The following is a 9,058-nucleotide window of genomic DNA, read 5'->3' as shown; positions in this document are numbered from 1 at the left end:
CACACTCCGGAGAGCCGTGCCACTCACTCACTGTGCAGCCTTGGGGCTGTCCCTAACGTGAGTGCTTGTGAGAATTTTCTACGTGTTAATCCTCACATTTGATCCTCACAATCACTCTATGAGAAACAGGCTGTTGTGGTTATTACTACATTTTTTTTCAACAGAAGAGAAAGCTGAGGCACGGAGAAGTTAAAAAACTTGATAAATGGGAAAATCAGGAGTTGAAACCTCACACTTAACCACTAAGCACACTTCACATCAGTAGCTTAGCACGAGGTCAGGCATGCGAAAAGTGCTCAAGGAATGTGAGCCTCCCCTAGACCACAGCGCGGGAGCCCCACAACTCCCATCAATTTCCCATATCGAGGAGAACAGCCTGCCTGGCCCATCTATTGCCATCACCCAGAACAAAATCTTCTACCATTTGTGCCGTTTGGGTCCCAGCACCAACTTCATGCAGGGATTTCCTTCACACAAGGGAAGCATGTGGGTTGTCATAAAAACCACCCCAGACTAAGAAGGCAGGGCAAGGCGAACTTCACATCACTAGAGTTTGGTTTCTTCATCTGTAAAACGGAGTGGAAATAAAGGCATTGACTACCTCAGAGGGTTGTTCTCAAGCTTAAATGAGGTACGAGGCGCAAAAGTGTTTTGTAAATTATGGAAGCTGTAAAAGATATTAGCTCACAGGGGAAGGCCGCGGGGTTAGAGTGAAGGTTCTGAGGCAAGTGGGAGTTACTGCTGTGTTCTTCAGGCAGGGTGACTCCTCGCCACATCCCTCTTCCTTCCCCTCCCCTCATTCCGCCTGAACATGGGCAGAGGGGCAGCCTGCAGTCTGTGGCTGACTAGGTAACGATATCACTCGGGATGTCTGTGCTAGGAGTTGCCCTAGACTAACTGCCGTGTCCCCTCAAAATTCCTATGCTAAATCCGAGTCCCCCGGGTGATGGTATTTGGAGGTGGAGCCTTTGGAAGGTGATTAGGTCATGATGGTGGAGCTGTCATGAATGGGGTTCATGTCCTTATAAAAGAGAACCCAGGGACCTCCCTTGCCCCTCTGCCATGTGAGGTCAGAGAGAGTGACAGCCGTCTAGGAACCAAGAAGCAGGCTCTCATCAGACACAGAGTCTGCCAGCTCCCTGACCTTGGACTTCCCAGACTCCAGAACCATGAGAAATAAATTTTTGTTGTTTATAAGCCAACCCATCTACGGTATTTTATTATAGCAGCCAGAATGGACTAAGACAGGTGTTTTATTACAGATTATTTTAGGTTGGCATGATTTCCAAAAGCAGATCTTCCATATAATAATCTTGGCCTTGACATCACCATGAAAAATGAACTCCAAAATAACAATCATAACACACACACACACACACACACACACACACCTTGAGCCATTGTTTATAACTGGAAAAGTCTCTTGAAGACCAAGTCATGCTCATTCTACGCAGGGTTTTGTTTGTTTGCAAAGCAGAACCATTAGTTGCTTGTTTTATAGGGTTTCAATTACTAGAAAAGCCATTACCAGCCGATAGGGATGGGGTTGGCAGCTTTACTTCACAAGGCAGACCTGAACATTTGCATCTTCTGACTTTGCATGCTTTAGTTCACAAACTAAAGTCCTAGTCAACAAGCTCTTTACATTTGAATAGATTACAGAATGTTTACAGGTCTGAGTCCTTCCAAGACAGTAGTTAATTGGCCTCACAAACCACAGCCGGAGAGTGTCATTACCCTCATTTAACAGAGGAAGACACTTCATCTGGAGAAGTTAAGGGACTGAGTGGATCCAGGCCCTGGCGCTGAGTTTAATCATCATTGTCATCAGCGTTGTTACCTCGTCACTAATTTTTAACATGCTAGGAGGGCACTCCAGCAATCTGTCCTTGTCTTCCAGGGGCTCATAGATTAATAGGCCTTTGATGTAACCATTTCTCAAAGAGCTAAGTAGGTAATAAAACATAAATATTTATTAAAGGTAATACTCTGGTACCTCAGGCTTCCACTCTTCATTAGAAAAAAATCAAAGGAACTAAATCCAAAACCACTGGGAGGTCACCCCTCTGTTGGGCCTCAGTGTCCCCATCTGTAGTAAAGAATTCCATGTCTTCTTTCCTAAGGACTAGCTGAGCCACTTCTTAAACACCCGGATTCCCAGGCCCCTACATCATAGGAGTGGGGCAGAGCCTATAGGAAATGCCGTTTTAACTAAGGAACGGATAGAGGACAGGACAAGAGCTTTGAAGCTAAATATGTCTGAGGCACTGTCATTGTTCAGTGTGGCCCTCACAGCTGCTGACCCAGAAATACGTTTTATTTTTAGAAGTTTGGACAAAACCAGAGCTTGATGGATCATTTATCTCCATAGTACATAGAATTAAATTCAACTAAGAACCTTGAATGGATAGTCACATAGTCACCTAATTAGGACTGTGATGAGATGCCTTTTTCCCCAGGGCTCACCCCACCCAAGAATAGTCCGAAGGGCATAGAGATGAGGAATGTCCCAAGCCAAACTGCTTGGGCTTCAAGTGACCTTGGACAAGTTACTTACCCTCCTTGAGCTTCAGTTTTCGTATCTGTACAGTTAATATTACAACATGCATAAACCTTGAAAACATTATGCTCAGTGCGAGAAGCCAGACATGGACGACCACATATTATATGATTCCATTTATATGAAATGCCCAGAATAGGTAAATCCATAGAGAGAGAAAGCATATTAGTGCTTGCCAGGGGCTGGGAGGGACGGGGTATGACTGCCTCATGGATATAGGGTTTCCTTTTGGGGTGATGAAAATCTTCTAGAACTAAGTAGTCACGATGGTTGCACAACACTGTGAATGTACTGAATGTCACTGAGTTATACACTTTAAAATGGTTAAAATGATGAGTTTTGTGTTATGTATTTTACCACAATTTTTTAAATACAATTAACAGTAACTTACCTCCACCCTCCCTCCCCATCTAGCAGCATGGGAGTGAGGACCCAACAGTGGCCACAGGAGGGATATCTGGCCAGACAGGCTGGAACCACTGTGTCTTTCACCTTATACACATCTTAGAACCAGACTGATTACTTGTTTGCCCATGAGGATATCTCCCCCTACCATCCAGTTCTCCACAGGCAGGCACCTGACCTCATTCATTCTTTTAACACTTTAAACTGCTGTGCAGGAAACTGAGGCTCAGAGCATCTCAGAGATTGCAAGTGGCATAACCAGTTGTGAATCCAGTTCAGTCTGAGGCCAAAACCTGAGACCTTTCCATTTTAATACCCTGTCTCCCAAGAGCAAAGATATTAATTTTGTATAAATATACATATACTTTGTACACTTCTTACACTTCACTAAAGGCTTTCAAACTCTTTACTTTTATTCTTATAATAACCCTATGGAGTAGCTGTTATCTCCAGTAATGTGTTTTGCCCAAAGTAACTGGCCTCGTCCCGAGAGTCTGTCTCTCCTTCCCCTCAGAGCAGCTCCCATGCAGAGTAATTAGATTACAAACAGAAATAGGGTAGGTCCTGTGAGAACTTTCTAGATCAAGGATGTGAAAAAAAAAAGGTTTTTGTTTGGGGTTTGCTTTGTTTTTGTAAACCCTGAATTGCTAGCCAAACATTTTCCCATCAGATATGGAAATGCTGAGCCCCCTGAGTCCCCAGATGAATTATTGCACATTAGCTCAGTTAAATGCATGTTTCTCTACTAAGAAAATCCAAGGGAGGAAGTATGTTTAATCTGCTTTTAGCATTTGAAAAAGAACAGAAGAAGAAAAGGCAATAGACAAGAAACTCATGGGAGCATAGTGTATTAAGACTTCTTTCATTAAACTAATATTTACTGAGCACCTATTATGAGCATGGTTCTAGGCAGACTTAGGTAGACAAGATGGGTACTTGACTTCTGACCTTGTGGAATTTGTAATCTAAACCAGAGTGATCACCTAGAGAGCTTTTTAAAGTACAGATTCCAGGGCCCTGTCCGCAGAGACTTTAAGTGAAGCCCAGAAATCGGGATTTTGAAAAGCATTCTCAAGATTAGAAGGAAAACCCAAATCGGAGAACCTGGCCTATTCCTTCCCAACCTTACCCATTCATTAGGCACCTATAATATTTGGTAAACATGAAGATTCCCAGGCCTCTCTCCATGGGCCCAGAAAATAGGAATGTTTAACAAGCACATCAGGCAACTCCTGGGATCCAGCAAGTTTGGGGAACAATGCTCTGGCAGGCTTAAACTCTGCACACAGCCCAAACCTTATCCCCGAAGCCCTAATCACATTACACAGTAACAGCCCCAGGAGACATTATGGTTCACCCCCATCAGAGGGTGAAGGAGACTTGATTTGGGGTGGTGAACACACAATACATTGTGCAGATGATGTGTTATGGAATTGTATAATTGTATAATTTTGTTAACCAATGTCACCCCAATAAATTTAATAAAAAGGAAAAAAAAAGAAATTAGTTGTTTAGACCATCAAAAACCACCATTTGGGAAGCACTCCATTCTCACAGGACTATGACCCCTTCAGCAAATATTCAATAAGAAAGAAGACAGGCCCTCTATGTATTAGTGCTATAAGCCATAACCATCAAATCAAACTTGAAAGAATTCAGATTTCAAAGAAAGTGTTCCTCCCTGCTAAGACCTGCAATGCCAAGGCAACTGAAGACATTTCTCTTGTAAGGCCATGAACCTGTGTGTACCTCTAATGCCTTATAAATAAATAATGGACATAAAAATACCAATAATGAAGTTGGAAAAGTACTAGCTAATTTACACCATAATAGAAATACCCAGAGATCTCTAACAATTGAAGGACTGATGCCAGCCTCCTTAAGAAGTACACCAAGCCATATTATTTCACATGCAAGTGTAATTTCTAAATTGCAGCGTATAATTCAAAAGGGTGTATGCTCTCTGAAAGGCAAAAAAGTATTTATATGAATGCTATTACTCAGCTGCATCATCCCCTGATGAGAAAAATCAAAGGAATTATTGGAACAATGTATTCCTTGAGGCCCAGGAGCAAAATGTTTCAGAAAAAAGCTATCATTAATCTTAATGCAGTTGGAAAGATAAGCCAGTGTTCCGTGCCACATGAAGCACACAGAGGTCTGTGCCTTTGTGTGAGTGGCGTCACTCCTTCCACCCCCAGTGGCTAAAAGAGCTGCCACTGCTACGCATCTGTGCCCCAGAAAAGCCCCGCACCAAGGCTGGCGACCATTTGGGTTGGAAACAAGGGGTTCAGCTGCTGTGTAGGAACAGATCACCACACATCAGAGTCACCCGCCCAAAACCCAAATCTGATCTCCTCTGATAAAACCTAAACTCCTAATTCTGGCAAGTGAGATCCTCCAAAAACAGCCCCTCGCTACCTCTGCAAGCTGCTTTTTTAGTCATTTCTACTACTCTGTCCTTCACTCCCTCTTTCTATTTCCTTATTTTGCATCTTACACTCCAACAACTTGGAATGTTTTGTTTTCTAAATATATTTTGGTACTGTGGTTCTTAAATGGGGGCGATTTTCTGCCAATCCCCACTCAGGGGACATTTAGGAACTCTGAAGGCATTTTTGATTGTCACAAGTGGAGATGTACAAGCATCTAGCACATGGAGGTCAGGGATGCTGCTACACATCCCTCAGTGTACAGGACAGTCTGCCACAGGAAAGAAGACTCCATCCCAAAATTTCAGTAGTGCCAGTGTTGAGAGGCTCTTCGTTGGTAAATTGCATTAATGGTCCCACATTTTTATGTTTCTGTATCCACACCCTAAGCTCTCGTTTTTCAGTGTTTTCCCATCGTGGGCAGGGCTTCATTCCCACACCTTGAATCTGAACTCAGACTTAGGACTTGCTTTGTCCAATAGAATGTGCAGGAAATGACTACATGTCTCTGTTTGTTTTCTAGTACCTCCCCTGATGCTGTGACGGAGATAGGCTGGTTGGTCTGGCACCAGGAGGAGTATGAGAAACAGGGAATGGAGCCAGCCCCCAGCTGAGCCCAGGCCAAATCCACCAGCCCACAGGCCAACCCATGAGAAATAATTACTGTTTTAAGTCACTGAGGTTTGGGGTGATTTGTTACGCAGCGATAGCTAACTGTGGCACACACAATTCTGCTTTATGCCTTTGTACATGCTATTCTCTCCCACCATACACACTCCCTCACCTCCATCAAGTAAAACTGTTACTAATCATTCAGAATCAAACCCCAGAGATCTCCTTTTCTAAAATCCCTTCTTGGATTCCCTGCAGAAAAGTAAGGATTCCCTCCTCTTTGAAACACTTTTACAGTTGCACTATATTGTGTGTATTAAGTTGTTTTCTCTCTTATTAGACAGTGAACTCCTTAAGGGAAGAGACTATGTCTCAACTATCTGGCCCCAAGACAGCACAGCAATTAGAGTGGACACTGGGGAAATATTTATGGAATGCAAAGGGATGGACTAGAAGGCTGGGGGAAGGTGATTATCAAGGGCATTTATCAGCTTTGGCACTCACACTGAAATGGTGCCTGGAACATGGCCCAATCCCTGTGACAAAAGAAGAGACTGTTGGCTCCAGCCTGCAGTCTGGATTTCCCTGCCAATCAAAGTTGTCGTGGAGAGGAACAGCCTCTACCATTACTGTTCAGCACAATGAAACTGTTTAGAGGAGAGTCTTACCTTCAGGAAATTCCAATGAGCCTGTTTTATTGTTACCTTCTAACAGTAATGACTCCCATGGGATTAAACAGAGTGGAAAGTAATTGCTAAAACATCCCCTGCCGTGGACAGAGAAGGCTGAACAAGACGTAATACTCTCGCTTCACTGGGGAGGGAGGGGACTCACTCATGGAAGCTAAGTGTATTATTGGAGACTCACGGGGTAGAAAGAGGTAACCAAGGGAGGAAAGATGCAGGGTGATGCAGAAGAAAGAGTCCAAACATTGGAAACAGACCAGCTCGTGTTGAAATCCCAACCACACACCTCCAGTCGCTTCATGCCTCTGAATCTTGGGTTGCTCATCTGTGAAATAAGGATATAAACCACCTCTCCTCGAAAGGTTGTGATGATAAGAGATAATACACATGAAAATGCCTAGTGCAAAGGGGCTCAATAATTTCAGTTCCCTTTCTTCCTATAGAAATTTAGAGCAGAAACATATTAGGACAAATATTAAGGAACCCGGGCCAAAATAAGGATCTCAGCCCAAGAAAACAAAAGCTCCAAAGAGATAGTTTTACCTGAAACTGAGTAGGAAATGACTCAGTGGGAATTGGAGAACACTAGAAACCTCCTTCCCACCATCGGAGACCATGTGGCTGGATTCTGACGGGCAGGCAGGGACTCTCAACCGTCTTTTTCCTGCAAGGATGACTTCATGAACTGATGGTCTGAGCAATCATACAAGGTTCTGTGCTTAGAAGGGCCTCATGCTTGGTTTAGTGCTCTGTTGTGACTGTCTTGAAATTCTTTATAATTTTTTAACAAGGGGCACTGGATTTTTATTTTGCAGCGGGCCTTAAAATGAAGAAGCTGTCCCTACTCTGTTGTTCTTTAGTCACTACAGATAAAGGATGGGACAGCTTTTTTCCAGGAGCTCACATGTGTTAAAAGACTTGTGTATCTCACAGGGCCCAACCTACTGGGAAATTCTAGAGCCATCACTACCCCATAAAAATACCTAGGACAGGACACTCAGAGGTAGAGAATGGAGGGAGGAACACAGATTCCTGCAGAACAGGACCGTCAATAAGATGCCTTCAGCTGCAAGCATCAGAATGTAGGGGGAAGAGTGACTTAGATGACAGAGACATGTAATTATCTTATCTAACTAGAAACCTGGAAAGTCGTTCTACAAGGATGAGTCAGCATTTCTGTGACACTCCTTGCCTCGACTTTATGGTCACGACACGCTGCAGGCATTCTAAACACAGGTCTTTCCACAACACCATGCGTATCTCTCTGTGTTTATTAGAGGTGAATATTTTTTCTAGAAGTCTCTCCAGCAGACTGTCCTTTGGGTCTCATTGTCCAGAACTGGGAGAGATGGCCAGAGCTAGCTGTTAGGCAGGTGCAAATCTGCTCTAAGGGAATGGGGTGGCCATGGCTGCCTTATTGCGATCTGAACAAGCGTGGGCCCTGTTACCAAGAAGGAAGTAGGACTCGGTATCCTCCCGGTCCAAAGCCATTCCCCCTTCTGAGAAGCCTGCCTTCCCATCGCCTATCAGAACTCAGTGCTCATTGCTGCCCAAAGTTCCCTTGGGAAGGGTACTGTGTGGAGAGTAAGAACGGTTTATTATTCCATGAGGACAATTCAGAGTGAAGGTCTTAGGTCATCAGTTTCGGGAACATTGAGAAGCTCTCTCATTTACTACCAGGTTCATGTTCCTAGGCAATTTCTGTATTTACTCTGAGCCTCAGTTTTCTCTTCTGTAAAATGGGAATGACAGTGCTTCCTATGTAAGATTATGGAGAGGATTAAATGAGATAATTCTATAAAAGCCTCAGTAAATGTTAGGTCTCCGTTTCCATGGTGTTATAGGTGAAGAAACTGAGCCCCAGAAGAATTAAAAGCCAGAGGGTAGCAGAACTCAAACCCAGGCCTTGCTGATGCTGGGCCTGTGCTATTCTCTGCTCCTGGGCATTTTTTTCGACCCAGCACATCCCAACACTTTCCCATGAGCCAAGCTGACGTTTAGGTGTTCAGGGATTCTTACTAAAATACAGGTGCCCCTGGGAAAGGTACCACCAGTATGAGCCAATTCCGCTTGGAAAATGGTTGTTCTCCTGACAAAGGGAGGTATTGTGGAAACTAAAGGCTTGGTGGGAAACAGAAAGAGTTAAGTGACAGGCTGAGAGGTGTCACAGGCATATTTCCCTACTTTGCAACTTTGTCTCCAAAAATCACATTCAAAGGAGTCAGGTGTGTGTAACCCAGGGTGTCATTACCTCAAAAATATTTGTGTTCTCTTTGAGCTGACAGAAAAAGGATAGAAATGTAATGTAGAGTTGTGTTAAGTCATATTAAATTAGGGCAGCATTCCAACCCAGGCATGGAACT

This window comes from Miniopterus schreibersii (assembly GCF_964146895.1).
Source record: "Miniopterus schreibersii genome assembly, chromosome: 3".
NCBI classification, from domain to species: domain Eukaryota; kingdom Metazoa; phylum Chordata; class Mammalia; order Chiroptera; family Miniopteridae; genus Miniopterus; species Miniopterus schreibersii.
This window is presented reverse-complemented; position numbering follows the sequence as displayed.